The 7,570-nt window shown below is 51.0% G+C and overlaps 1 pseudogene; it reads right to left on the bottom strand.

The window, feature by feature from the left end:
- Positions 1-6,555: 6,555 nt before the first annotated feature.
- On the bottom strand, positions 6,556-7,348 carry LOC147711140 (melanoma antigen recognized by T-cells 1 pseudogene; annotated as a pseudogene).
- Positions 7,349-7,570: the final 222 nt, after the last annotated feature.

Raw genomic sequence — 7,570 nt, 5'->3', positions numbered from 1 at the left:
AGTCGGCTCGTGACTAGAGCATGGGTGACTGTTTTCCTTGTTTCGGTGGGGATCCAGCGAAATGTTTTTCTGAGCATGCGAAGAATGTTGAAGCAGGATGAGGATACGGCGCTGACTTGTCTGTTCATTGAGAGTGAAGAATCCAGGATGACGCCTAGGTTCCGTGCGTGATCTGTCGGGATGGGTGCTTTTCCAAGGGCTTCCGGCCACCAGGAGTCGTCCCATGCAGAGGGGGATGTACCTAGGATGAGGACTTCTGTTTTGTCTGAGTTCAGTTTCAGACGGCTTTGTTTCATCCATTCGGCAACTTCTTTCATTCCTTCGTGTAGGTTAGTTTTGGCGGTGCTGGGGTCATTGGTGAGAGAAAGGATTAGTTGAGTGTCATCCGCGTAAGAGATGATGTTGAGGTTGTGTTGGCGGGCGATGGCCGTGAGGGGGCTCATGTAAACGTTGAAGAGGGTGGGGCTGAGTGAGGATCCTTGAGGTACGCCACAGATGACTTCAGTGGCCTCGGACTTGAATGTTGGGAGGCGGACTCTCTGGGTTCTTCCGGAGAGGAATGAGGTGATCCATTCAAGTGCTTTTCCTTGTATTCCGATGTTATTGAGGCGTTGTAACAGGGTGCTGTGGCAGACTGTGCCGAATGCTGCAGAGAGGTCGAGGAGGATGAGGGCGACTGTGTCTCCATTGTCCAATAGAGTTCGAATGTCGTCTGTTGCTGCGATTAGGGCGGTCTCAGTGCTGTGTTTTGCTCGGAAGCCAGATTGTGAGGAGTCGAGGGATTTGTTGGCTTCGAGGAAGGCGGCGAGCTGGTTGTTGACGGCTTTCTCGATGACTTTGGCCGGGAATGGAAGGAGCGAAATGGGGCGGTAGTTTTTGAGTTCGGTGGGGTCCGCTGTGGGTTTTTTCAGAAGGGCGGTGAGTTCCGCGTGTTTCCAGTTTTCCGGGAAGGTGGCGGAGTTGAAGGAGCAGTTGATGACGTCTCGGAGGTGCGGTGCTATGACGGAGTCTGCTTTGTTGAAGATGTGGTGAGGACATGGGTCTGTGGGGGATCCTGAGTGGATGGAATTCATCAGGCGGATTGTGTCCTCAGTGGAGACTGGGTTCCAGTCGTTGAGGGAAGGATTCCGGATGGAAGTGAGACTGATTACCCATCACCAGTATCTCTGTTTTATCGCTGTTGAGTTTCAAATGGGACCTATCCATACAGCTGACTATGTCCCCCAGACAGGAGTACAAATTGATGGTAGGATTTTCCTGCTGACTGAGAGAGACAACCAGCTGGGTGTCATACACATATGTCAGAAGTTTAATTCCATGGGGGGTGACAATTTTTTCGAGAGGAGACATGTATACGCTGAAGAGTGTCCGGCTCAACGAAGAGCCCTGCGGCACTCCGTAGCGGATAGGGGTCTCCTTGGAGATGTGATCACCCTCTGCCACCTGGAAAGAGCGGCAGTGACGAAAGGATTTTAACCACGACAAGGCAGACCCTGAAATGCCAAGGTCTCTGAGTCGCTAGGCCAGGATCTGGTGGTTGACGGTGTCGAAGGCCGCACTAAGATCCACTATTCCATTGAATCCACAGGTGGCCGCACCTGCCATGGTTGAGTATGTGTGACATACATTGGTCTGTAGTCCCTGCCACGTGAATTGTGCATTTAATGGTTGATGATGCGTGACAGTGTTGAAGTGGACTCAACAATGTGTGCACTAATCAATGTGTTGTGGGTCAGTGATGACTGTGACAATGCTTGTCTCACTGTATGATGTTGTAACTTACTTGTGCTTTTATATCTGCTCATAAACACAATTGACAGTTCACGGATTACTGCTATCATTGTGTTGTGGATGTGTGCCAAGTTTACATGATGCATTGAGGTGTGACAGGTACAGCAGATGAGTATGAGACAGTCATGTTCATTTTACGCACATTGGCTGGATGGTACACTGCAAGGCGTGCATATGGGAAATGTGGGGTTTAGTATGTGTGCATTCACATTGACCTATGTGTTGCTTGAGGTACTTGTGTATGGTAAATGGAGAGTTGTGCCCTCTGTGTGGCTCAAATTTCCACCCATGTAACCTGGTGTATCACGCATTTCTCAGGGCAGTGTTTGTTATTCCTTGACATCCTTAACGGGATGTGCTGTGGTCATATCATGATGGTTGTCATTGACATGTGTCAATTTTCATCTCAACTAGGAGGAGGCCTAATCTCCTATGTCACTTGATACCGCTGTAGGACATGGAGGATGTTGCGATCATTCACAAATTTCGCCTCCACAGACACACCCTGAAGACCCTTTGTGATCTATTGGAGCCCCACCTGCAGCCTCGTCAAAGTGATGGCAGACCTCCATTCTTTTGCAACTGGTTCCTTTCAGGAGACCTTGGCCAGCGCTGCAGGGATGACTCTACCCATGTTCAGCCTGGTGCTGAGGGATGTTCTTGCAGCCATGATGATCTATAAGGACAGATACATACATTTCCCCAGGGAAGCAGAATTGGCCGTTGTTAAGGGAGACTTCTATCCGCTTAGAAACATCCCCCATGTTGTTGGTGCCATTGATTGCACACAGGTCAGTCTGGTGCCACCACAGGCGAGTGAGCACATTTTTCGCAATCGAAAACATTATCACTCAATCAATGTGCAGGTTGTGTGCCTGGCAGACATGACCATTTCACACATGTGTACCAGATTCCCCGGCACAGTCCATGACTCATACCTCCTAAGGAATAGCATTGTGCCCCGGATGATGGCAAATCTGCTTCCAGAGTGTGCTTGGATTGTGGGTGAGCATGCCTAGTAATATGGCGTGCTGTGTGTGTGTGACTTGCTGCCCTCTACCTGTGCAACATTGCAATGTGTGTTTGTCATTCCTAGGTGACTCTGCATATCCCAGACGTCCATGGCTGCTGAGCCCACTACGTAATCCCAGGACCCCGGCTGATATGAGGTACAATGCAGCCCATGGCAGGACCCGTCGTGTCATTGAGTGGACTTTTGGCCTGCTCAAGTCAAGATTCCGCTGCCTTGACAGGACTGGAGGTGCACTGTCATACTCACCTGGGAAGGTCTGTAAGATTGTTGTGGCATGCTGTATGTTCCACAACATGGCCATTCACAAGGGGATTCCCTGCTCCTGGATGATGATGAGGGCCCAAGGCCCCTGCCTGCCCAAGGACCTGAGTCCAGTGATGAGGATAGTGGAGAGGAGGAAGGAGTTGACATGCGTCAACAGCTCCTCACCCGATACTTCACTTGAAGGTGGGTGAAGAGGTACTACAACCTGTACTTTGTATGTATGATTGTTGTGGTCGTGAAGCGCTATGTGCGGATGGTACAGACAGGCACATGTAAAGTCACCTTTGTGTGGAAATGGTGCAGTGACATGTCATCTGTGAACATATACGGGATTCAGTTTGTTGACACTTGTTGCACATTGTGTTGTCTACCTGTTGACTCATGTAGATGGTTGGTGTAGTGGACTGTCTGTGATGCCACACTCACACCAGTGACTGTTGTTCTGTTCTGTCTTCCTAGATGCCTTGAAATTATCCATGCCTACATACTGTACATCTTTTGAATACATTATGGACATTTTGAACACTGTAAATATTGAAATAAAGACGAAGCTGAACCAATTGAAGTGTGTAAGGTACTTTATTTACATAGTTGACATGTGAGGTGTGCGGGCAGATTTACGTGAAGGTGGTGATGTAGTAGTGAGTTGACAGTCATGGTAAATGAGACATAAGAGTAGACACCACATCGATGTGGTGACCCAGCCCAACAGACAGGTGCCAGGCACAAGGCAGTGTGGGGAAGGACAGTCAATGCAGTGGGGAAGAGAGTTGCCATCAGGGCTGGCTCTGTGACTGGCGTTTGGCAGGTGCTTTGCCTCCAGAGACTCCCAGGCTCTTCTTAAGACGCCCCCTTGATCGCTTGGGCAGGGGGGCCCTGCTGCATGGCCAGCGGCATCTGAGGACTCACCCCTCTCTGTGGCCGCAGGGGAGGATGGTGCACTGTCATCCTGCAGCACAACAGAGGGGAGCGGAGGTGTTGTTTGGGACGCAGGCTTGTCCCTCAGTAACGCCACTTGCTGGCCCATGAGGTCCACCATTTGTCCCATGCGTGTGTTGATGGACCGTATCAGCAGGATGAGCTAGCGTAATAGTTCTTCAGACCGGCCACTTTGTCCCTGGACCTGTTCGTAGGCACCGATGACTCTGGTGAAGTGGTCCAGGGATGGTGTATCAACCTCCTGAGGTCTAGGGGTGACCCTGGCTCTTCCACCTGCCCTGCTGCCACAGACCTGTTGCTTTACCACTGTGGGTAAACGCACCCTCTCCCTGTCATCCACAGTTGTTGGTGTGGACTGGTCATCCCCTGGGACAGGGAGGGTGCTGCAGGTGGCACTGTTGGTGTTGGTGCTGGTGGTGAAGGCAGTGGAGGCACAGGCCATAACAGCAGGGGTCTGCTGTGCAGTTGTTGTTGCAACAGATGTGGTGGTGGGAAGGATGGGGGCCTGGGACCTGGTGCAACCTGGAACACCAGATGGGCCGGCCTGGAGCTCAACGTCCAGAGAATCGTGGGAGTCTACATCCGAGACTCCATGTACCGGGATGGAGACTGGTTGTGCTGGTCGTTGTTGTCTTCCTCAGCAGCGAGTTCTTGGTCACCTGTGGATTAGATGGGGAATGGTCAGTGTTGTGCACTATGCAATAAATCTGGTAGCTGTGTGTCATCCACTGCCTGTACACTACACAATTGACAGTTCATCACTATTTTTTGTAAGTGTAATACTATGCCTCATTACATGATGCAGAGGTACATACATTACTCGTACATCTCAGGTATCGATGCATTGCAAGCAATTGGTGATGTGTGTAGCAATGCAGGCCTCCCTCCCACATACAGGCCTCCCAGAGAACATGGCTACCTATCTGTTAGTTTGTTTGGTGAAAAATGCAATGGCTTCCAGGTGCCCCTGGGTGTTGTGGGTGGAGTGCTCCATGCTGCTGGGGTGTGGGACAGGGGGCATGGTGGGAGTAGTAGTGCTGGCCTCCCTCCCACATGCAGGCCTCCCAGAGAAGATGGCTACCTCCCTGTTAGTTTGCTTGGTGAACAATGCCATGGCTTCCAGGTGCTCCTGGGTGTTGTGGGGGGAGCGCTCAATGCTGCTGGGGTGTAGGACAGGGGGCATGGTGGGAGTAGTAGTGCAGGCCTCCCTCTCACATACAGGCCTCCCAAGCAAGATGGCTACCTACCTGTAAGGTGGGGGTGAAGAATGCAATGGCTACCAGGTGCTCCTGGGTTGTGTGGGGGAGGGCTCCATCTTGCTGGGGTGTGGGACAGGGGGCATGGTGGGAGTAGTAGTGCAGGCCTCCCTCTCATATACAGGCCTCCCGAGGAAGATGGCTACCTACCTGTTAGTTTGTTTGGTGAACAATGCAACGGTTTCCAGGTGCTCCTGGGTGTTGTGGGGAGGGCTCCATCTTGCTGGGGTGTAGGACAGGGGCATGGTTGGAATAGTAATTCAGGTCTCCCTCCCACATACAGGCCTCCCAAGCAGGATGGCTACCGACCTGTAAGGTGAGGGTGAAGAATGCAATGGCTTCCAGGTGCTCCTGGGTGTTGTGAGGAGGACTCCATCTTCCTGGGGTGTGGGACAGGGGGCATGGTGGGAATGGTAGTGCAGGCCTCCCTCCCACATACAGGCCTCCCAAGCAAGATGGCTACCTACCTGTTAGTTTGTTTTGTGTACAATGCAATGGCTTCACAGTGCTTGTAGGAGGGAGGGAGGGCTCAATCTTGCTGGGGTGTGGGACAGGGGGCATGGTGGGAGTGGTAGTGCAGGCCTCCCTCCCACATACAGGCCTCCCAGAGAAGATGTCTACCTACCTGTATGATGAGGTTGAACAATGCAATGGCTACCAGGTGCTCCTGGGTGGTGTGGGAGGAGTGCTCCATGCTGCTGGGGTGTGGGACAGGGGGAATGGTGGGAGTAGTAGTGCTGGCTGACTGTGCTCATGCACCCATGATTATATTGATTGCTACGTTTAGGATATATGGGAGTGGCTGTCTGTTGGGTCTGTGAGACAGGTTTTTATGGGTGTGTGGTGCAGATGAATGTGATTTGTCTGGTGTTGTGTGTGTTTTTGGATGTGCAAAACAGTACATATTACCAGCCTCCACTCCCCCGGATACTCCTGCGACACTCTCAAGATGCAGTATGGCAAGCACCTTCTCCTCCCATGGTGTGAATGTTTTCTGGGGATAGGAGGGCCACTGCCAGTCTGGTTAGCCAGCTTCCAGTTCTTGCTCCTCCTCTCTTTGACAACCCTCTTGAGATCATGCCACTGCTTCATGATCTCCTTCTTGGATCGTGAGGTGGACCCTACTGCATTGACCCTTTGTTTTATCCTTTCCCACATTTGAGTCAGATATGGTTCCAGCAGATGTACACAAAGCACGTTGTTCATGTTTTCCTCAGCGGGGAGTGCCCAAATGTGACAACCAGGAAGTGTACATGAAGACAGTTTTCATGGCTTATTACATCTACTTGTTATAAGAGGCAACAAAAAGGGAAAATGGGATACTTGGGATTTTTAATCAAAGTCACACAATATTTCTTTTTAATTTAAGCAGAATTTTTACTAGTGTATCTGCCACAGCCCAGAATGCTCTCACCACCTTCCAGATAGAAGAATGACACATAATACACCGCCAAGTGGTTTAATGTATCAATAAGGGGTGCTAGAAGGATTTTATGAATGACCTAGCGGCCACTCCCGCAAAACCCTCTTAGCAGCACCCTGCTGAGAGACTACACTGTGTGGCTATAAGTTTGTATCCTGTAGGTAGACCAGAATATATCAATTCAAAAGCCATTTTGGTTTAGTTACTCTGAAGCACCACTCCAAGGACAGGACATGGATGGCATTTCATGCATCGGCCAGGACTTTTCTACGGCATCGGAGTGTAAGGCGCCGGCAGGGACGCTTCTGCAGACACCTTTTCATAGGCTGGTGGAGCACCAGGAATCAGTGGTGCAGGATCCAAGCAACTATACTCCGGTAGGGCAGATTTGCTGTCCAATGGAACCCTTTCATCACGATGCCCTCGAAACAATGACTGGATTGGGCCAAATGGGTGGCTCTGAAGTAAGCTATAGCCATTCCGTCTTCTGAAATACCAACATCCCACCATGAACAAGATGGCAACAACTATTGCAAGAATAGCAATTCCAGAAGCGTCTTCTGCACTGAGGCCTCCGGAGCCCCGCCCTCCTCTGCTGCTGTAGGTCGAGCCGGAGCCGTAGGCGCCTGCGTACCGGGGCATGGTGTGCTGCTGACAGATGCCTTCAGCTCCTCGAAGAACCGCACAACTGCTGCCTGGGAAGAGTGAGTCCTTGTGGCTAATGGTGTCTGTTGGACCAGGCTACCAAACAGATGTGGTTTCACTATGACTATCTCATTTACCATGACTGTCAACCCACTCTCTGTGAATTTGAGCATTTTCTGTGATGCCATTGTGTGTGTGGTGTTTGAAGGTCTTGTGGGT

The sequence above is a fragment of the Lissotriton vulgaris genome, chromosome 5 (assembly GCF_964263255.1).
Source record: "Lissotriton vulgaris chromosome 5, aLisVul1.2, whole genome shotgun sequence".
NCBI classification, from domain to species: Eukaryota; Metazoa; Chordata; class Amphibia; order Caudata; family Salamandridae; genus Lissotriton; species Lissotriton vulgaris.
This window is presented reverse-complemented; position numbering and strand designations above follow the sequence as displayed.